Source organism: Lissotriton helveticus, chromosome 4_1 (assembly GCF_964261635.1).
Source record: "Lissotriton helveticus chromosome 4_1, aLisHel1.1, whole genome shotgun sequence".
Lineage (NCBI taxonomy): Eukaryota > Metazoa > Chordata > Amphibia > Caudata > Salamandridae > Lissotriton > Lissotriton helveticus.
In genome coordinates, this window is record NC_136063.1 from 433,316,499 (window position 1) to 433,340,421 (window position 23,923).

Sequence of the window (23,923 nt, forward strand, 5' to 3'; positions counted from 1 at the left end):
CACAGTACTGCTCAGACCAGCTCCAACAGCATAAATGACCAGAGATTCCAATTCTAATTGGAATCCTAACCAACACTACAAACAGAGTGGCAGGTGCCAGGATTGAAATTATACAGAAATGAAAGGGAAAGAAACACAAAGAGGAAAAGGATAAAAAGGCATTGTAACGCACCTTCCCCCTTAGGAGAAACTATGAAGTAACATTAATACATTTAGTAACCCATCTGACATTCCACACTTTTCCGTCTTGGGTAACAACACTGTTTCGATTAACTTTTACAACCTTAATAGGTCTTCCAAATTTCATCTCGCCTTTATGCCTAAAACCAGGCTTGCGTATTCTAACCCATTCTCCAACCACAAAATTAGGTTCCTTGACTTTCATGTGGCAATCATAATAATGTTTACTTTTGAGCTGTTTAGCTTCCACCCTTTGAGCTACATCATCATGTTTGATTTCACAGTTGTAACTTTTTGTAACTTTTTTAAACCACCAAGGGTACAGCTTAGAAATTGAATCTCTTCCTCTCAACAAAAGGAAAGGTGAAACTTCAGTGGTAGTGTGAGGAGTTATCCGGTACAACCATAACTGCTCTCTCAATTTATCTTTCCACTGAGTACCAAAGTTAGGTGCCCACAAAATGTCTTGTCTGAGAACCCTGTTGTATCTCTCTACTTGACCATTTCCCTAGTAGTGTGGGCTAGGTCTGGTTTGCACACATTGCTATGCTATCATGGCTTATTAGAAGTTTAAACGCCATTTTACCTTTTGCTGGTTTTTGCACAATACACTGCATATAGCTGTTTTTGTAAGTTAGGCTGCGCGAATGTCTTCATATCAGGCTTGTTTTCGACATCCCTAGACTTACATCGTGACCTAGTCTGCACAGAGAGTGCTGAAACCTCCAAGGTTATCATAACAAGGTAGCTGTTGTTCGAACTGATCGGCTCACGTTTTCAGACACAACCCATGGCAGCTGCAAGCCAACTGAAATGTTGGCGACTTTATTATTGTACTGTAGCCATGATTTCAGACACTTGGAAGATTTTCCGTTTCCAGTGATGCAGAGAGCTTTTTCTGATCCTGACTTGTCCCCCAAACAAGTCTAAGAGACCTTCTATAGTTTATAAAACATAGTTCCTAGATATGGAGGGTGTTATAACTAGGCTCTACACGACCTGTTTTCATCATCATTGTAATATGATTTCTCCCTTTGTGTTTTATGGAATTGTAACAATGCTGATCATATTATTTCTAATCATATGGTTGCTTATTTTGGCAAAGATACTGCATCTGAGAGCACATCGTTAAAATACATATCTTAACCTTTCCCGTGTCTCTTTTTTACTCCTGTTGTGGACTGGTATGAGAGTAGAACGAAAGAGTGTTCTCATTTCCCACCATTCCTGAGTATATCCTAAGTAGCATGTTCTGGGTTGTCTAATCATTGGTTGTTTTGCTATAGGACGAAGAGCTAATGTGACACTGATGCTAGCTGGTTGGGGTTTTCTAGGTATTGAGGTGAGTTTTTTGGTACACCACAATTCTATGTGGTCCTGGGTCTCTGTGCACAGTTCGGTGTAGGAGCAGAATCCTTGCAACATGGCGCACCTAACATTGTGGTCTTAATTTGAGACTCTCGAGTAGTGCTTATATCAGTACACGACCTCCTCACTATTGTTTCCGGATGACAGTGGTGACGGATAAACCTACCTATAGTTAAGTAGGTCTTTTCAAGCTTGATAATTTAAACCGGTTTCTATTGGATTACTACCCAAGTGTGCTTCATTTGTTTGCATTGATTTATCTCTTTCTGTTTCGTTATGACTGCCGTTGACATCCCGCAGCATAGCAGGATGGCGGTACGCAATCATTTGCAGGCTTATAATGTCTCCTTGGAAGGCATGGTGGTCGTTTTTGTTGTATATGCAGACGCATCTTACCCGTTTGAGCTGTTTCACTCATGGGTTATGTTTCCTGCAGTCAATGCTGATACTAACGTGTTCCATACTTACACTCCCACTGCTGTGCCTGGGGTGCACACTCCATATAGGACACAGGAGGTTCCGATTTCTACTTGGCAGCACAGCATTTGGTTTAATTGCACCCTCCCCCACACTCTAACGGCGGTTAGATTAGGACTGTTGTCCATTCCAGGTGCTTCTTGGCCTGTTTTGGCTGGATTTACCCCACACCCACATGCAGGGCAAGTCCCCATTGCGGAACTGAGGCCCCTATATACCTCTGCTGTAATGGTTATACGGGTTTTAGTTCATTACATTTCCCGCAACCTTCCGGGTGGGGCACCTGGAGGGGCGGCGCATCCAGTTGGGCCGAATGGGATGAAGCTATGAAGCTTAGTCCCGTTATGGTTAATGCGGTTATGGGCAAGCGTTCCCAGGATAAGGATTAGATGCCTTTCTGGCTTGCCGAGAAATTTGACCAACTGTTATGTTATGTTATGTTATGTTATTTATATTTTTATAGCGCGCAGCTGCCCCAGCAAAGGGGCGTCCTGGCGCTTTTGACAGATGCTATAACATAACACACAATAAAAGAAAGGAAATTAACTAGACACCGGAAACAGGAAAGTTTTAATCGCCTGCCTGAATGCGAGCAGATCTTCAAGAGCTCGGATGTGTACCGGGAGCGAATTCCATAAGCCTGCCGCTAGCACCCTAAAGGAGCGGCCACCCATTCTGCTCAGTTTGAAGCGTGGACAGACGGCCAAATGAAGCCCTTCCGATCTCAGGGATCTCGAAGGTGTATAGAGCGTAAGGAGAGGGGCAAGTGCCGGCGGCGAAGAAGATTTCAAAATTTTAAAGGCCAGACACAGCGCCTTGAACTTAATTCGCTGTCTGACCGGGAGCCAGTGCAGGGCCGAGATGGTACCAGACACTGAACAATGTCTGGGGAGGCCCACAATGGCTCGTGCCGCGGCATTTTGTACTCTTTGGAGCCTAGAGGCCTCCGCTTGATTCACCCCTAACAGCAATGAGCTACCGTAGTCCAGCCGAGATAGTATTGAGGCCTGGACTACAAGCTGTCTGGTAGGGGGATCAAAGTACTTTAGGACCGGCCTAGTCCCACGCAGAATTCCATAGCACGTAGCAGCCACCTTCATGGTGTGGTCTCTGAAGGTAAGCGCAGAGTCTACCCAGACTCCTAGATTTCTCACTCCAGTAGCTGGAATAGGAGTGACACCAAGCTCTGATGGCCACCACTGGTTACCCCATAGCTCCGCGTGCTTCCCTAACACCAACACCTCCGTTTTGGTGGCATTCAACTGAAGGCAGTTGGTGCGAAGCCAGCCGGCTACTGCTAAGAGACCCGCACGGAATCTGGGGGCCTCCACCTCAGGGTCTTCACTAAGTGTCACCGCTAGCTGTGTGTCGTCCGCGTATGAGGCCATCGTGAGACCCCACTGTTTGACGACACCAGCCAACGGTTTCACATAGAGGTTGAACATTGTAGGGCTCAACGCAGATCCCTGTGGTACCCCCAGCTCCAGGGGATAGGTGGCGGATTGGCCAGGTGGTATAGCCACTTTAAAGGAGCGATCTGCCAGAAAAGACCGAAACCACTGGAGAGCGACATCCGTCACTCCCGCCTCCTGTAAGCGTTGGATGAGTATATGGTGGGACACAGTATCGAAGGCAGCGCTTAGATCTAATAGTATTAGCGCTGCAGTATGACCTGAGTCAAGTACCTGGCGAAGATGTTCCGTGATGTAAAGTAATGCCGTCTCGGTACTGTGTCCTGACCGGAAGCCGTTCTGACTAGGATCCAAAATCTGGTTACGAACCAGATGCTCGGACAGAACAGAGTTGACATGGGCTTCTGTTACTTTCGCGATCCAAGGCAACAGGGAAATAGGTCGATAATTTTCTGGCAATCGGGGGTCAGAGTTGGCTTTTTTTAATATAGGAGTGACCACCGCCTGTTTCCATGCCGCGGGTACCGTTCCACAAGACAGTGACATGTTGATAAGGTTCAATATAGGGTCACGGCACAGCGGGGAAAGTGTGTTAATGAAGGCTGGTTTTAACGGGTCCGCTGGAGAGCCTGACTTGACCTTGAGGCTGAACCTGTCAAAGGCCTCAGTAGACAGTTCAGGTAAAGTGGCCAGAGGCTCGTGATCTGTCGTGCCAGGGATAGTAGCCTCTCGATCCTGGTGGAGTGTGTCGAACCCATGATAGATTTTTTTCACTTTCTCCACAAAAAAAGAGGCCAATTTATCACAGTGAGAATCTGTGCAAATCACCTCTGATGAGGATCTGTTTTTCATAAGGTCCCTCAGTACCTTGAAAATCAGTTTTGAAGGATTGGGGCTAGTAGCAAATTCATGAGCGTAAAATGCAGCTCTTGCTCTGCAGATAGCTCTATGATAGAGCTTCAGCTCTGTGAAATACCGAGTTTTCAGAGCAGGGTCATAGGAACGTCTCCATTCCCTCTCTGTTTTTCGGCAGGATTTTTTCAATTCTGCGAGACACTCATTATACCAGGGACTAGTTGTTTTTGTCCGGCCTTTCGACCACCGTAGAGGTATAAGAGAATCCAGGGCATCGGTGATCCAAGCGCAGAACTGTTGGTATCCTTGTTCCACATTAGTGAAGGTGCTCAAAGGTTTTCGCTCTAATATACTGTAGAACTCTTCCAACGTAAGCTTGTGCCAAAGCCTTTTAAGGATAGGCCTGTCCGTGGATATAAAAGGCTTCTCATGGACCGGACAGAAAGCTTCTACTAGCAGATGATCAGTCCACTGGAGGCAGTGTTTCCTAATACCACACCTGTGGAGAAGCACAGGATCCTTACCATAAGTTTGCAGTAAGACTTGTTGCCGGAAGTGACTGACTGTACCACATGGGCTATGATTTTTGCGGCAGTCTATACGAGGTACTTCGGCACACCGTCTATAGCTGTCCTTCCCTCCATCATTAAGCGCGTTCAGGATGAACACAGGCCGGAGGCAGCTGTTGAATTGGGAATGAGACTCATGGGAGTGTTTGACGTAGTTTCCGATCTCGTCTTTGCTAATGTTAAGGGAGATGCGGTAAGCTTCCAGGTGTCTAATGCTTTGCACGATGTCCCCGAGGCAGAGGAGCCCCGTCAGTTACCGAAAATTATTACGGCAGCTTATCAGACCATTGGCCGTAATTGTTTGGGTGTTAAGCCTTTTGCTAAAAAACAAACACAGCAGCAAACTGAGTCGGTGAATTCTGCTAAAGATGATCGCCAAAAAGTTCCGAAACAAAATTGGAGTAAGAATAAGAAACAGGGGAAACAGCAAAAGAAACAGGGGTCCCGTCCTGCTTCGCCAATACCTGCGCCTACTGAGCGTACATATGAGTTGCGCGACCGCACTACAATTAAGTCACTTGATAGATTTCAGGTTCCTGATCAACGTTCTCCTTGCTCTTTGCAGGATACATCGGTCTCACCAACCGGTGGAGGAGGCAGCGGCAGAGAACAGGGTGCCCAACAGAGCCGTGAGCAGCCCCGTAAGGCCGACGGTAAAGGCAAACAAGATGACTCTCCGCATCAAAGATCCCAATTTCAAAAGAAGAAAGTTGCAGCTTTAACAGTGAGATATGCCACAGATAGTGAGAACGCAGCTTCGAACTCTAACATGGGCGCTGACGTTGTTGGACAGCGCGGAGGAGATTACCATAGTGCGAGAGGCGCTGCGTCCACTATTGAAGGTGACAGCGACTGACACGTTTGTTGTTGTTGAGACAGCTGATACTAGAGTGGCTCCCCCTGAAAGGCTTTTTGAAATTGACCTTTTAATTGAAGGTGACATACAATGTACTATAAAAGTTTTTGGGGGGGAAAATCTAACTACTACCTATGACATTTTGTTGGCAGAGGTCTACTGGCCCTCACCTTTTGTCTTTGCAAGGGGAGGAGGTGATCCTCCCTAGTTTTGCACATACTGTGCCGAAGGAGCAGGCCCTGCATTTTGCAGAAGATTGGGCTAAGGTGCTTGCACCAGCTTTGTACCATACTCACTGTGGATGGGACAAATTTCCCCCCCAACATGAGATACCATTGCGGTCTATGCCACAGCCTCAACCCCAATAACCCATGCGGCGTGAAGCAAAAGCTCCCGTGGCAGAAATCCTTGAACAATTGGATTATCAGGGTGTGTTTGAAACATGTGTGTCTCCGATGAATAACCCTCTTTTTACTGTGACTAAGCCTGATGGCTCGTACTGTTTGGTATTGGATTACCGACACTTAAACTCTCATTGTCGTACGTACGCGGTACGTCTCATTCAGCCATTTTGCAATCTTTGTAGGCTGATCTTCTAGAATCTAAATTCTTGTTGACTTGTGATAACCACACCAACCTGGTGATAAGAAGTGTCCCTGGGACGGCGAGTTTCACTTACCTGACTTTGAATGAGGGTGACACAGTCCCTATCTCTTACAAGTCACACTTGTACACCTCGGCTGAGTTGCAGTTTTCCACTGTGGAAAAAGTCTTGACAGCAGTACAGATGGCGATTCTCAAGGAACGTGCACTGTTGCAGGGAAAACGCATTTTGGTTGTTACTCCGTATCCTGCCATAGAGGCAGTGACGAAAGCCAGTGTACCTACAGGATGTTACGTTCATTTTTTACGCCTCTTTGCAGACACAGGAGTTTTTGCAGTATGAATTCGTTCATCCAGCTCCTCTGACCATGCGCCCGCTGGTGGATTTCTATTGTATCATTTACACTGACGGGTCGGCGCACCCCGCGACGGTTTCAAAGCACGCATTTTCTGCGGCCTGCGCAATTGTGGTTGGTACTGTGGTGAATGGAGAGTTCAAATCCAATGTCGAGCATACACAGACATTAGGGGACTGTATTGCCCAGTTGACAGAGCTTCGCGCTCTGATGCTTGCATTGGAGTACGCAGATCCTAGTGTGACTACTCTTGTCGTAAGTGACTCTGACTACTGTGTTCAATCATACAATGACAATTTGTTCTTTTGAACTCAAAATTACTATCGTGATTCCAAAGGTCGCACAATAAAACATAAAATGATCTGGGTTCGAGTGGCTGAACTTAAAGAAAGTCTCCCACTCGTGTTTGTAATTCATACTCTTGGTCACCAGCGTTTCAGAGTTCGCGCTGTTGGCAACAGTCTCGCCGATGAAGCGGCCCAGACAGCAGTTGCATCATACTTGGTAGCAGCAGTTACACATTCCAAAAGTAATATTGATGATGACATCTTGGCAGCTATTGCCGCAACAGAGAAGGGAGGTAATTACCCGAAAGGTTTCCCTTCTAAATACTCTTATCATTTAAGTTCTGATAAAGTTCCTTATGTGAGAATTAACGATGTTGGTGACAGGTTGATTCCCAACATGGACCGCAGGCAGACTTCGGACGAGGGTCTGGCGCTTCCCTCTAAGGCATACAAGGATGCCATGAGTTCTTTGGGGGTCCAAGTCAAACTTTCGTCTCCATATCAGCCTGAGGACAATAGTGTTGTGGAGCGAATGAACCGTGACTTAAAGCAATCCTTGACAGCTAGGGTATTAGGTACAGGCCGGAACTGCCTAGCACACCTCAATAGCGTTCAGCGTGCACTTAATAATCTCCCTAGAAGCTCTCTGGGTGGGTGGACCCCATACGAAATGCTCTTTGGTCAAAATGTTTGTTCCGGACCTTGAGGGTCCAGACCAAGCGGCATCAGCCGCTCCCTTTGACGTAGATGAACATTGTACTGTTTTCCAGAATCTACAAAAGACCCGAGACCGTCTTGCAAAGGAACATTTGCACTCCATATCTGATGCTGCGTTGCAGATTCCGGTAGTTGGCTGGCTACCCCAAGTTGGCGAAATGGCCCGAGAGAAGGTCGAGAACAAGAAGGAATTCGGCCCCTCCTATCGAGCTCCAGTTCCTGTGCTTGGCGTGCAGGGTACAAGAACAGTCATTTTACCTCCTCTTCCTGGATGAAAGGGGAACAGGTACATCTCCATTGACAATGTCAAACTATACAGAGTGGCTGATTCTTCTCAGTATGACACCTGCAGTCTCTTGTCCAGCAATGCTGTCAATCTGTTTTGGCTCCGGCACCTACCACAAGGCCTAATGTTGCCATTGAGATGAATACAGTTACGAGTCCATTATTGAATCCACCGGCTGGTGATCCTCTTAATGATATTGATTACACTTACCCCACTGACATATCTATGCTTGATTTGGAGACCTGTGTGGCTAATCAATCACGTTTTTCATTTGACACTGGCTCTACCACATCAAAGTCCCCTTCAAAAGTTTCAATTTTTGCAGTTTGGTTTAAGAAACATTTTTTTAATTTCCCCTTGGACTACATTTGGATGATGCTTTTTCAATTTTTTTGTTCATGTCCATTGGATTTATGGTGTATTTTTTCCGTCTTGTGAACGGACCCTATGTTAAAGAAAGATCTACAATTAGACTAATTGATGGAACTTTGGCACCCCACTCCTCATCACACAGAATGAAGAGGGACCAGACATTTGTAAATATCACTGCTTGGCCTGTCTCAGATGGGATCGTATGGGATGCTGTAAAGTTTCAGATACACGGTCCCACAGAGGTTATTAATGTCCCAAATGTATTTTGTGTTTCTATGGGGGATGTGGTTAAACAAAATATTCGCTCTGATGATTGGGACGTCCAAGCCGTAGAGGCTCTATTTTCTGATTTGAAATATAAGGCTGCCTTTGATGCTGAAGATTTGTATTTAGATTCTGCTAATTATGCTGATTTGTTCTGTTACCAGCACTATGGAAATCACTTTCTGCACAAAGCAAACACGTTTCGGAATGTGGTTAATTACACACAATGGGAACATTGTCCATCTCCTGATGAAGGCAGCTCCAAAACACTTTAAAAAAAGTTTTCTTATTTTACTGATTTTGATCAGTCATATCCTGATGCATTTTATTTTAAGATGTCTGAGAAATCCTCTTCCAAAATTTTTTTTTAATAAACTTTATTGTTGAGATTTTCAACATGAAGCAATACAGCGGTTGGCAATGTGGCACAGATGAGCAATAACCTGATTCGTACATCTGCATAGAGTTATCAGCAAGGCAGGAGCATTATAAAGCGGAGAAAAACATCAGTATAAGTACATTGCATGTCAGGCAAGAGTAATGGCTCAGATTCAGCTTACATCAAAGAGGTAACATAGTCCAGTGAATTACAAGGAGGTAGAGAAGGGCGGATTATGTTCTCTGCACGCTAGGCAACAGACATCGGTGAGAGGTATGCCAGATAGGTACACATGCAGTAATATATGCAGTAGTTGGATACAATTATAGTGTATGTACAAGTAATACCACTTAGCAAGTCAGGCAGATTCCGTATCTGCATTCCCATCATTGCAAGCCCTGTCTCCACCCGATCCCTCAACCTCAACTGCTTGGGATAGTGTGTAAGTGATAAGAGGACCCCATATGTCTCTAGGTCTGATGGAAAGTGGGAGCGTCTCTGCAAAAATCATGTATTGGTCTTGACAATGGGTCATGTCAGCAAGCCAGTCCTTGAATTTTGGCGCCCTGCCACGGCCCCATCTGCATGCAACGCGCCGTTTGGCAAGAAGCAGAGCGACATCCAGGAATTTCCTGTAAGTCTTGGGAATATGTGGTGTGTATCCTAGTAGCATCAACAACGGATCCGGGTGTAGAGAAGTACCAACCATAGCTTCAAGGGCGGTATGTACCTGTTGCCAAAAGCCCTGAATGGGGGGGGGGCATTCCCAGGCCAAGTGAAGGAATCCGGCACGGTCTGCATGACAACGCTCACATCTGTCGTCACTGGACAGATGAAACCTGTGGTTTTTGACAGGTGTATAGTACAACCGGTGCAAGAATTTGTAGTGGATCATCTTGTGCCTACTGTTGGCAGATATCCTGTCCGTAAGGTTGCAGCAATAGAGCCATTGTTCATCAGTGATCTCTGCAGTTAGATCGGAAGACCAGTGCGCCCTGGCCGGGCTTTCCGGACTCAGGCCAGATGCCCTAACATGGCGGTACATGCCTGACACTAAGTGGGAACCATCCTGGGAACATAGCAGGAAGTGTAGAGGAGGGAGGACCTCAGGTTCATCAGGGAATCCAGGCAGGATGTCCCTCATTCCCTGGCGGAGTCGTATGTAGTAAAACGAGTCTGGGGAAGTAGGGGTGTGAGACTTAAAAAACAAATCTGCAGGTCGGAACTGCCCATTGGAGAAGAGGTCGCCCCAACAAGTGATTCCTATGTGCCGGCAGAGCAGCTGAAAGCCGTGTTCCTGCAGGAGTTCGAGCCGGGGGTGGTATGTCAGTGGCAGCCTAGGCGAGTATGGTAGGAAGCATCCTAACTTCTTGGCTAGGCGACTCCAAGCATCAATAGTGCATGTAACAGTAGTGTACGGGGTATCTATGGTTGCCGCTGGGCAGTGTAGAAGCCCATTGAGAGGTAGAGGGTGCGCTATCCAGTCTTCGACTGCCAATTGAGGCATGCAGGGAGTGGGGAGCATCCAGTGATAGGCGTAATGCGCCTGTGCACATAGATAATAAGCTTCGAAATCAGGTACGTCAAAACCCCCCTTATCATATGGCAGGATTAGTGTAGACCACCGTAACCGTGGATGTTTACCCCCCCAGAATAAACAACATAATTCCGTCTTTAATGTCTTAAAAAAATACGCACTCGGATAGTAGGGGATATTAAGAAATAGGTACAGGAAGCGGGGTAATACCACCATTTTGATAAGCGAGGCTCTCCCTGCCATAGACAGAGGGAGGGAGACCCAGCGATCGACCGAGGCAGTCAGTTTCGTGATTGCTACGCCGTAGTTAAGACGTAACGTCTCATCTTTATCGCGAGAAATTTGAATACCGAGGTAGCGCAGGTCCGAATGACACCACTCCAAAGGAAAGTCGAGCGGGAAGTCAGATACCGCATCCGTAAGGGGGAAAATTTGAGACTTGGCCCAGTTGACATGGACTCCAGAGAGTCTACCAAATACGACAAACTCCCTCAGCAGGGGATTTAAGTTATTCAGCGGATCCTTGACAAATAGCGTCATATCATCCGCATATACGGACACATCTATCTGACGCTGAAAACAGCGAACCGCACTCTCACGGTGCAGCTGTCGCAGCCTACAGGCTAGTGGCTCAACGGCTATCGCAAAAAGGAGGGGGGATAAGGGGCAGCCCTGACGGGTACCCCTCGTGATGGCAATGGAGGGAGAGGTGCCCATTAATCAAAATCTTCGCTGACGGGCGCGTATACAACAATTTAACCCAGGAAATAAACATTTTAGGGAACCCCATGCGTTCCAGAACAGCGAATAAGTACGGCCATTCGACGGAATCGAACGCCTTGGTGGCATCCAGAAAAAACGCTGCAACAGGGAGATCGGGGTGCAACGTGCGAATACAGGAGAAAGGTGTACGAAGATTATGGGAGGTAGATCGACCGGGGATGAACCCGGACTGATCAGGTAATACAATACGGGTCATCAAAAGTGACAATCTGGTGGCCAGGACCTTCGCCAGTATTTTAACATCGCAGTTTAAGAGCGAAAGCGGACGGTATGAGTCACGGGCAGTGGGGCTCTTGCCAGGCTTCAGGAGAGAGGTAATCACAACCTCACGCATGGAAAGGGGAAGGATCCCGTCAGCCAAGGATTCCTCAAAGATTTCTCGAAGGACAGGAGCCATGATGTCTATGTACGCCTTGCAGAACTCAGCCGGGAGTCCATCCAGGCCGGGCGCTTTGCCATTTTGAAGAGACATAATGGCATCTCTGATTTCGTCTAGATCAAAGGGAGCAGCAAGAAATGCCCTATCGGCGTCACTAAGCCAGCATAGAGCTGTGGTGTAAAGTGCGTGGTAGTGAGTCATAAAAGCAGTCAAAATGTCGCCTGTGTCTCTGACCGTATGCCCTAGGTCGTTCACGATTTCCAGTATTGTGTTCTATGAGTGTGGTGTACGTGTCAACACAGCAAGAGCCTTGCCAGGTCTGTCGCCTTCACAGTATCTCCTAGCCTGCCAATATTTCCCCCTAAACTTGACTTCTCTGGCCGCTTCTTCCTCATAGCGCGATAATTTAGCCCTAAACTCCGCGTGTATGTCAGGTGTACCTCCCACTACCATTCGGGTTTCCAATTCTTTCAGCTCATCATCCAGTGTATTGATTGTGCGCTGTATGTCGCGAAGCACTCCAAAGCTTTTCGACATACAGTAGCCCCTGACCGTAACTTTGAACGCCTCCCAGATGTGCTCAACCGAGTCAACAGACCCCTTGTTACGAGGGAAGAAAGCTGTAATCTCCTTGCCAAGCTCGGTTCGGAACACCATGTCCAACAGGGCCGCAGGTCGTAGTCGCCAGTGTGGTTGGGGATTGTCCCAGCCAGGAACCCATGGTTGAAATAAGATCGGGCAAAGGTCAGAGTATGTTCTAGGCAAATGCACTACCCTGGACACCCCAGCACCAATCTCTGTAGTCATGAAAAAATAATCTAATCTCGCCCATGTGCCTGTTAATGAGGTAAAGTGTGTGCCTTCTTTCCGGGAAGGGTTTAGAGATCGCCAGCTGTCGATTAAGTCGCCCTCCGAGAGCACACCCAGTAATGCTTCTCTGGATCTGGGCTTGTAATGTGTCACTCCATCCGCTCTGTCCAGGGGAGGTGCCAGCACCAAGTTAAAATCGCCCCCCCAAATGTCTGGAGCCGACATCCAGAATCTTGCCCCACAATGTGGTGAAAAAAACTGGCATATCTACATTAGGGGCATAACAGTTCACTAATGTAATGGTATCCCGGCCTAGGCGGCCCCACATCATAGCAAAGCGGCCTTCCACATCTGACAATTCGCCACATAACTGGAAAGGGACTGTGCGCCCAATTAGGATGGTCACCCCCCGCGCGTAAGTGGAGTAGGATGAGAAGACTCGGGCACTTGCCCATTTACTAGCGAATGTGGTGCGTGTTTGCGGTGACAGGTGCGTTTCCTGCAACATAGCAATCTGAACTTTATGACGTTCCAAATATGCAATCACATTTCGAATTTTTTTTGCATCGTTAAGGCCCCTGACATTCCAAGACATGCAAATCAGTTGTGTATTAAGGTTCGTTCCCGCCATTAACTAATAAGCCAAACAAAGGTATAACATGCCACAATAGTGTTTGTAATATCGTATCCGCTCAGTTGCGCAACCGGACCACATATGCCAAACGACAGGGCCCATCCCCGTGGAACAAAAAACCCCGCTGTAACTACCCTCCACCCTCCACCCACTACCGCATCCCAATCATGCCAGTAGCCACCTATCCCCTCCCTGGCCCACGCCCCTTCCCCCCTCAACACTTGTAACTTGTACCCATGAATGGGGTATACCCGTAGGGGACCCAACATCAAGAGCGCACAGCCACTTCTCCCCCTGTTAGCCTCTCTTACTGTACCACCCTCGGTGGAGGCAAAGGCGGGATAGTGGTACCTGGAATAAATTACCACTGGGTGAGTTCAAGTGTCCCCATGTTCAGAGCGACGCCTGAGCCATCGGCCACCAGGAGTTCAAGGGCCAAACAGCCAGGACAGCAACCAATTATTGCAATTCGGAGGAGGCATCTTAGCTTAGTCATCATCATCCGGTGCCGGTAGGTCATCCTCATGTTCAACGTTTCTGCCTTGGTTACCCCTCTGCGCCTTCCGGATGGCTTTCAAGTATTCTTCCACCTTTTGAGGATCCGTGAAAAATCACTGTTTTCCTTGATACGTAATGCGCAGCCTCGCCGGATAGAGCAAGGCATAGTCTATCTGGGCATCTCGCAGTTTCTTTTTGACGTGCAGGAATTTACGCCGCTCCTCCTGAACCATAGGAGTGAAATCAGGATAAATTGAAAAAGTGACGCCATTGTAAGTTAGGGACTGCTTGGTGCAAGCCGCCCTCAGAGCAACGTCTCGGTCGCGATAGTTCAACAGATGAGCAATGATGGGACGCGGCGGAGCTCCGGGCTTGGGGACAGGGGACAGCGACCTGTGCGCCCTTTCAACGATAAACTGAGGCGAGAAAGCATCTTCTCCCACCGATGCTCTGAGGAGGTTCTCCACGTAGAGCTCCATCTTGCCCGTGTCCGTGGATTCTGGAATGCCCGTGACGCGGATGTTGTTGCGTCGGCTACGGGCTTCCAAATCCTCATTTTTGGCAGCTATAACCCGCAGCAGGTTGACCATGCGGGCGAGTTGAGTTGTATGTGATGCGGTGATATCGTCATTGTCTGAGATACGTTGCTCTGTTGTCGTAATTCGCTCCTCATGTTGGTCCACCTTGTGCACCAGAGCGTCCATCCTGGACGACATCATGTCCACCTTCTCTACTACCGTGGCAAATCCCTGGCGCATCTCCTGCAATAGTTTGTGCATGTCAAATTCCGCAGCTGGAGATTCTGTGGCGGCCGCGCCTGCCCCGCTACATCTCGCGTCTTCCGGCGTCGTTTTTGACCCTTTCTTTGCAGCGTCAAACGTGAGTTTCGTTTGGCGGTTATCCGGTCGCACCATCGTGCCTCTGCTCTTCCCACCGCTCGCTAGCACTGGGGTCAGTAAAGCAGTGGTGGTCCCCCCACCAGCTGTTTGGGGGTATCTACTGCTTGAGTCCGGACACTATGAAAAGTGCCAGCACTCGGACGATAGCCAACCGTCACTACTAGGTAGGCCACGCTAAGTATGGGTCAGTCAAGGATTGTGCATTGCAGACATCACGTGCACATGGGGCATCCCACAGGCGACCTTCAAAAAGACAAGGTAGTCACGCAACTGACTCCAGGCAGAAGGGTATGTTCAGGTCTCAGACTGGACATGCAGAGCCGTACATATGAGAGAGCTGGGGCCCCAACGTGTAAGCAGCAGGGGAGCTGCGACGCAACCCGCAGGAGCTGGTATCAGGTGTTGCAGGCCCGTGCATAAATCAGCGTGCAGTCCTCCACACAGGCCAGCAGCGCTAAACCCAGACACAACACAGCCGTAGTCTTCAGCTGTCTCCGCAGTGCCACCTACTGTCCCTCAGGGGGCAGATAAATCCAGACGAAGCAAAGCACTGCAGGCGCAATATCCAAACCCCCGGGGAGGGAGTATCTACACACGATGTCTCCACAGGTCTTCGGCGGGCTCCGGTTGCACCCTGAAGTGTCCTCTCCCGACTGGGCACGTAGTGGCGGGCAACAACGGCGGTTTTCAGGACGAGAACAAGCCAGACACACAATACTGCGGGCCAGTTCGATATCAGCAGTTCACATAGCAGTTTGTTCCGCCCACCCCCGCAGTGAGGACATAGGCCGTTTCCCTCACGGCCCGGGTCAACACACTCACCGGGCGCCTGTCGGGAATCCTCCAGGGAGGGCGGCAGGCATGTGAGGGGCCGGCACGGAGCCCCGCAAGCCCGGTAGTTCTCCGCCGTCAAACACTCAGGTGACACATATATCCCGCAGTAGACAGGGGAGATGAGATGCAGGCGGCGAGTCAGAGGTGTCCGAGTGTGCAGACCTCCCGGCAGGCGCCAACGGCCGGGGCCTGTCACCTCATGTAAATCCCCGGACTTTCCTGGCAGCAGGCGTTCGTTCTGCCCGACTCACCAGCTCCAGAGGCACCACCGGGGAGTCCTAACAGGATCGCTTTTTCGGCTCCAGATAATGCTCGTGCCCCAGAAATCGAACCGAGTGCCGGTGGCAGCGCTGGACACAGAATGTGCTGTTTTCGGGGACCTGCAATCACCAAGAGGTAGGATTTAAAGAAGGATAAGTGATCCAGGGAACGGGAGCCTCCCTGTTAGGCGGCCATTCCGTGTGCGCGCCCTCTAGCGCCCCCCAAGTCCTCTTCCAAAGTTATACTTACCCACACAAAATTACTGTATTCGAAGTCCTTTATTGACCAATTGGCTGTAGGGGGCTATGAGCTGTGGAAAGATACTATAGATCTTAAATCAGTTTGGGGTTCTAAAAATTGGCAAGTGCAAGGCACTGAGGCTTTGCACCGTGCATGTCTCATCCCAAGCCATATGTTGTTTCTAAATTCGACTATTTCACAAACCACTTGCTTTGCATTGGATACGTCTAAAAAATTAAATGCTCCTTCTTTTCCTGATTTGGGTGACTGCCCCAATGGAATAATTACACTAGTACTTCCCTTAGTGATTTACAGACCCTGTTGCGAAACTCATCCTTTAACATTTCTGGTCTGAATCCCGAAGGCAGGCTGCTGTGGCAAAAAAAGTGCAGATTCCTACCAGCACTGTTTTCTGGGTCTGACCCCTGGCTATACAGAGGTTAGTGTAGATCCTCGTTTTGAGAGTGACCATTCTGTCACTACCTATTCTGTAGGCAAGTTATGCCAGAGTTGGCTCAAGAACTCCATCTTGGCGTCAGTAAAATTACATTTATCCAAATTGGCTGACACCGTTAACTTGAATGACTTTGTGAAAGGTCCTGCAACTGGCAGGTCCAAAAGATGGATTTATGCTATTTACAATGAAGTGTGGAAGTTGTCCCAAGTTGAAGCTGTTTCTAGGTTGAGGGCAATTGATCAAGCTAATTTAGAAAAAGTGCTGGTCGTTGTAGATAATAGCATTAATACACTTTCTTCCCGAATTTACACTTTAGATAATATTGCTTCATCTGTTGTTGATATTGTCCAAGAGGATGTCACAGTTCTGTACCATGGTCAAAATCATTTGCGTTCTATTATGCAGTTTGCATGGACTTTACAGATGCTGAAGGTAGGGAAGGTGCCTTGGCATTACATGAACACTACTTCACTATTTTTGCCTTTTAATTTGACTGTTAAACAACAATTTATGTTGATGAAAGATGCCACATTTTCTCAATTACATATTGAAAAGTTAGAACCTTTACCGTTTTCTATGGCCGAAACAAATTCTGCAGTTTGGCTTAGTTATGGTTTAATAACTCTGCCTTTCCCCCTGTTTAAATTTAAATCATGCATGAAGCATTATGCTATAGGCAGATTTCAGCCTTTAGGCAGTGCCTTTCTCCATGAAGTTTGGAATCTCCTCTTTACTTTTAGGTGCTTGAGGGAGGGTAAAGAGGTTCATTTAATAGGTGAAGATTGCACTTCCAAAACCGATCACTCATTGGTCTGACGGAATCTGCAATTGCACGGTTCCTGTAACATTACAGTCCCGAATTTGGCCTAAGTTTTAAAAGGCACACCGCCCCGGCTATTACACCGACTTTCATGTTATTAGCAAACGGTAGTTATTTGTTATTAAATAATGAAGATTGCTGTGGTATGCTTGCAGGAATTCCGTACATAGTGACTGTTTCCCAATGTGTTGTCTGTTGTAAGAATGTGCTGTTTCCCCCTCCGCATCGGAGGCTCGATGTATCCATCTGGCCTTCCATTCCGACCTTGAAAGCAGCGTTCAACAAGATGAGTCGGATAGGGGCTCTTTTGTCCCAGAAAGAAGTCACCCTTACATCTGCGTGTGAAACATTCTTCCTTCACGTTGCTAACACTCGTACTGAGGTACTTGCCTTATTAAATACAAATCTGCCCCTGCATTTCGGTGCTTTGATTCACACAATATTCAATGCCTCTTCCACCACGGGCTTGGCACACTTTTTTAAAGTAGTAAGTTCTGGCCTTCTGACCTCATTCCAGACTATATTTGGTGTGATACCGGCATTTTTTCATTATATTTTTTCCAGCCTCTTTGGCGGTTTCCCGTTAATTCTCGCCTTGGGTGCCGGTGTACTACTGTTGATTTTCTTGCTGAAAAATGGTTGCACATCCTGTGCCCCTCGACAACCTGCCCCTGCTGCTCCAGCTTCGTAACCAGATGCTTGAATACTATGAATCGGTACCTCAGGCTACTTTGAGCGTGGCGTATGGTTTATCCTTCCGGTTTTTGTACTTTTCATGCGTGCAGCCTTTTTTCCGCTGCCTGGATTGCGGTTTTGAATGGATTTGTGTCTCTGCAACACAGTGTCTCCTAACCCAGATTATGATTTACTAATGAGCCCCTTAGTTGCTCATGAACTAGATTGTTTTGGTGTCGGGATTATGGCCTGTGCAGCGGCTCATGGAATCCTAGGCAATTGGAATATATGGACTACAGCCCATGACTTCTTGGCACGCAGTTATCTCGAGGAACACCTGAGTTGTCCTCTGATGGTGCTAGAGGCTCCGGCTGTTGAAGAATATGTGTGTTCTTTTCTATTAATTAACTGGATGGCTGAAATGTTCACTGATGAAAACAACGACTTCTTATTGGAGGCCGTTGCAACGTACTATGCCTATACGCTGTTGGATTGAAGTGACACTTTTTTCTGCTTCATAGACACATACTGGTCTCTTGATTTTTTCGCAAATTTTTTAAACTCTTCTTTTTACTTTGAAGCTTTCTTGACACCATGTATGTTTTGAAAAGTTTAATAATGATTAATTTGGATTTTTACTCCCAATTATCGTGTTTGGCAAAATTTCTGAACTTGCTTCTGTCTCTTGAACTCTGCGTTCTATAAATATTGCCCCCTTTTTTGTGCGTTCTCCTATCAAGGGAGGGTGTAGTGTGGGATAGGCCTGGTTTGCACACATTGCTATGTTACCATGGCTTATTAGAAGTTTAAACGCCATTTTACCTTTTGCTGTTTTTGCACACTACACTGTTTTTGTAAGTTAGGCTGCGCGAATGTCTTCACATGAGAAAGGCTTGTTTTCGATATCCCTAGGCTTACATCGTGACCCTAGTCTGCACAATGAGTGCTGAAGCCTCCAAGGTTCTCATAACAAGGTAGCTGTTGTTCGAACTGATCGGCTCACGTTTTTAGACACAACACATGGCAGCTGCGAGCCAACTGAAATTCTGGCGCCTTTATTATTGCACTGTAGCCATGATTTCCGACACTTGGAAGATTTTCCGTTTCCAGTGATGCAGAGAGCTTTTGCTGATCCTGATGTGATTCACTCTTGCTGAGCTGAGAGGTAATGGGGTCCCCCAAACAAGCCTAAGAGGCCTTCTATAGTTTATAAAACAAAGTTCCTAGATAGGGAGGGTGTTATAACTAGGCTCTGTACGACCTGTTTTCACCATCATTGTAAAATGATTTCTCCCTTTGTGTTTTATGGAATTGTAACAAAGCTGATCATATTATTTCTAATCATATGTCTGCTTATGTTGGCAAAGATACTGCAGCTGAGACCACGTCGTCAAAATACATATTTTAACCTTTCCTGTGTCTCTTTATTTACTCCTGTTGTGGACTGGTATGAGAGTATAACGAAAGAGTGTTCTAATTTCCCACCATTCCTGAGTATATCCAAAGTCGCATGTTCTGGGTTGTCTAACCATTGGTTGCTTTGCTATAGGACGAAGAGCTAATGTGACACTGATGCTAGCTGGTTGGGGTTTTCTAGGTACTGAGGTAAGTTTTTGGTACACCACAATTCACTTAGGTCCTGGGTCTCTGTGCACAGTTCTGTGTAGGAGCAGAATCCTGCGGTTCATACAAAGCTGTGGTAACATGACAAACATAAAAAAACTTGAGAAAATCAAACATTTCATGTAACTTAAATTGTACTCCATTTTAAGATATAAGAACCTCAGGATACCCTCCATGGGCAAAAACCTCCTTAAGAAAAAGAATGACACTCTCAGTAGTGGCATGTGGAACAAGTTTCACCTTGGGCCATTTTCAGTGATAATCAAAGAGCACCAAAGCAAACCTACAATCATTTGGCAAAAAATGGAAAGGTTCAGCTACATCCAACCCTACTTTCTGCCAAGGATAATCTGGCCATTGAACAGAAATAAGGGGTGCTGGGTCAAATTTAAACATGTTCTCACTAGAGACACATTCAGGACATTCTTTCACAACAAATCTATCTAAACCAAGCCACCAAAACACAGACCCGATCAACCTTTTCATAGAAGACATCCCTAAATGACTCTTGTGACTCACAAATAAAATGTGATCACGAAGAGCAAAAGGAGGAATGCATTTTCCCTGCCTCAAAATTAAATCACCTTCAACAGCCAGTTCATCAGAAAATTTCCAAAAAAGGAAACATTTCCGCTGGAACCTCATTTTTAGAAGGCCAACCACTTCTAGTATAATTGATCACTTTACACAAAAGATCATCTTCACTCATGGCTTTTTTCCACATCTCTTCGGAAATTAAACAAAATTTTCCAGACGCAATTTCAGTGATATCAGCAACAATTTCCTCATCTTCACATTTGTTATTAGTACTGCAGGGAAGTCTAGACAAACAGTCACATTGATTTTGCCTGGAACATATTCAACTGTAAAAGTATATTCTTGCAAACGTGACATAAGCCTGGCTATACGGGCAGTAGCATTAAGTCCTCCACCAGGAGACAAAATGGAAACTAACGGTTTGTGATCAGTTCTTAAAACAAACCGCGGACCCCAAATATAATTGCTAAAATGTTCCACTCCCCAGACACAGGCCAACAACTCCCTCTCAATGACAGCATAATGCCTCTCTGTGATATTAAGTGTGCGGGATGCAAATACGACATTCCACTCCTCTTTTCCCATACGTTGAGAAAAAACACAACCCAGACCATACAAGCTAGCATCAACAGTGAGTACACATATTTTGTTCATACAATATGGTTTAAGTGTGGGAGGTGCTACCATTTCTGCTTTTATGCTGTCAAAGGCTTCTTGTTGCTTTTCTCCCCACACAAATTCCGAATTCTCCCTCGTAAGTTCTTAAGGCTCCATTTTAGTGGCAAAGTTCATGATAAACTTGCTGTAGTACTCACACAGTCCTGAAAAGGAAAGCAGCTTGTCTTTACATTCAGGAGCAGGTGCCTTCAAGATCGCATCAATAAGAGATTTCTTCGGAACTACTCTCTCTTTAGACAACGTATGTCCAAGATATTCTACAGAATCCTGATCTAATTTACACTTTTTTTCTTGAGTGTCAGCCCATACTCCTTGAGTGTATTGCAAACTTTTATGAGATGCTCTGTGTGTGTTTTTTTATCTGTAGAGAAAATTAAAATGTCATCTTGAAAACACTTAACGAATTGCTGTATGTTCTTCAAAAGATGACACATAGACCTCTGGAATACCGAGGCCGCTGACGCCAAACCAAAAAGCATCCTCTTGAACTTAAACAGACCTTGGGGTGTGATAAAAGCTGTCATGTGGCGGGATTCCTTAGCAAGTTCAATTTGATGGTATGCAGACCTAAGGTCAAGAGTGGAGAAAATCATGGCACCTCCCAACATGCTTACCACTTCGTTGATATTAAGCAACGGGTGACAATCAATAAGAATATTGGCATTAAGAGCTCTAAGGTCAATGCATAACCTCAAGGACTTGTCAGGTTTTCGTGCTAAGACAATCAGAGAAACCCATTCCGAGAATTCAATCTCCTCTACAACACCACCATTTAACATTTCTTCCAAAGCATTACCCAATTCTTCCCTGACATTGATGGGAACATTCCTTAGCTTTTGCTTAACAGGAGATGCCCCTTGTTTAAGACTGATGGCATGAGTAAAACCTTTAAGTTTTCCTAAAGATTCAGAAAAAACTTCAGGAAACTCTCCTTCTATGTTATTTTCTCCTACACTGTCTTCTACTACCATAACAAGTTCTATGCTGCAGGGATTGAGGATGGTCTCTATGGTCAAGAAATCATTTTTCATCTACTTTGGATTTTAAGGCTGGGAAAATACAAAGTAGATGAGAAATGATTTCTTGACCATAGAAAAATGATGATACGGTGGTGGAAAGTAGAACAGCAATTTCCATATAAAGATAGAAGAAATGGACTCCAAATAGTTGTCTTGATCTAGAAAAGAAAATGGTTCCAAAATCCCAAATGAGGTTGTACCTCTCCTGTGCCTTCAATTGTAGCAGGTACACTTAACCTCATCGCCAGTGCAAAGGTTTCAGGAAATGATAAGTCATAAATCTAATAAGTAGTTGATGAAGGTTTAATCTTCAAGGCACTGTACTACCAGATCCAACAGCATAAATGACCAGAGATCCCAATTCTAATTGGAATCCTAACCAACACTACAAACAGAGTGGCAGGTGCCAGGATTGAAAGTATACAGAAATTAAAGGGAAAGAAACACAAAGAGGAAAAGGATAAAAAGGAATTGTAGCACAGCCTTTCCGAGACGGTTGTTGCAACACGGATTGGCTGCCGGAATCTGACTTTGGGGGCCCCCTGTGGTTCTGAAATTCTGGACCCTACTGTTGTCCCGGTATCGAGGTCCGATACCCGTGTCCCGAAACATCAACGTACCATGACGAATTTGGTGTCGACGAACCGATAATGATTAGGACATCATTTCTATGCATTTGCGTCATGATCAAGGCATGCTAACACCCCTGAATCGTAGTTTCCGTCCCGACCCCTCAGACACCATTTTGTAAACGGTATCCATCTTGTGTCTTGCCCTCATGATAAGTCAATTAAAGGTCGAGCTTGATCTAAAAGGACACGTCCACCTTCCCTGACTCCCCCCTGACCTGTCCCAACTGACTCCCTTGCCTCCAGCCAAACCTGTTTGGGCAGCTCCTCGCCCAGTGGCCTAATACGATAGCATCAATGCATAACATTCCCCAAACCATTCACTACATCCAGATCATGTTTTCTACACACACGCCTGTCCGCGTTCCCTGTTTATGGCCAGTTTTATGACTAGGAGGTGCCTTCTTTTATTGGGGCTTCACCGATATCTGATGGGAGTTCCGGGCTTGGCTGGGTAATTTATCACGAATTGGACATCTAAAATACGGGCTTGCCTACATGACTTCGCTCTTTTGTATTATTGTAGAAATATGTGTATAGCCATATCATAAACTCAAGAATTCTTGCTTGCAGCTATTATTTTTGTATATAAGGAGAAGGCTGGTTCTGTAAAAACGAACAGTCTCCTGAGAACACATGACCCGTGTTTGTCGTGCTTCTAGGACACCTGTTACTTGGTAGCTGCCAATAAAACTTGATCTCTGACTGCGACTAGAAGACTCAGTGTTTCTCTGGTCCGAAACAAGGGAGAACTCAGAGGTCTTCGGGTGTTATCCCCTGGCACCAAACGGGTTCCTAAAAACCCGTTACCTCACCCCCAGCAGGTCCCCTTCACCCAGGGCCCTCCAAAACAGGCCCTTGGGGGGACCCATGGGTACAGTGTGGCAGGCACAGGGCGGAAGATTTTCCCCAACCTTCCTCTTTTCTCAATGGGAGCCTGTAATCTTGTAAAGTCAATGGGAGTCCGACCGAACTGTGTTCGGACACACCGTAATCGGTCAGTTGGACTCCCCGAACCCAAGTCGTTTGGACTGGTTTCGGGACAACATCGTAATCGGGCCCTTAATGTCATCCAAGCATACTAAACGTTTCTGGATTGTGCGTTCTTTTTTTTTGTTCAAAACATTTTATTGAGTTTTCAGAAGAGCAGAGAGAAATAGCCACATACAGAAAAACAATGAGTCAACTAAGACAAAAAAGAGCACTAAATGTACATGAGAGAGGACCAATGATAGATAGCATAATTTGTCCCCAAATTATCTGAATCATTAATAGATGAGTGAATGTGAGAAAAAGTAGCCTCACAGTTGATTGGCTATGAGAGAAGGATATATAAATTAGAAGTCGAAGTTCAAAGATTCAGAGGTATTCACAGATGCTGTCTAAAAAGCAAAAACAATTACAGATTAACCATTTTCAGCAACAACTTTGGCAATGGTAATAATACATGATAGGGAAAGAATAGAACAGAAAAAAGAAATGAAGAGAAGAGAATATTTAGAAAGATGTAATCAGGCTGAGAAAGCAGTAAACGGCGGCGAAAACGTATGATGTAACTGACGAAAAAGAAAGTGAAAACAGAGACAACAAGCATTGGGAAATGCATTAGTTTTCACCTATGTGATTAAT

The 23,923-nt window shown here is 46.2% G+C and overlaps 1 protein-coding gene across 6 annotated transcripts in view; it reads right to left on the reverse strand.

Annotated features, from left to right (window-relative positions):
* The window catches only part of CPQ (carboxypeptidase Q), a 2,048,903-nt gene that overhangs the window by 1,750,646 nt on the left and 274,334 nt on the right, over positions 1 to 23,923 (reverse strand). The window lies entirely within an intron of this gene.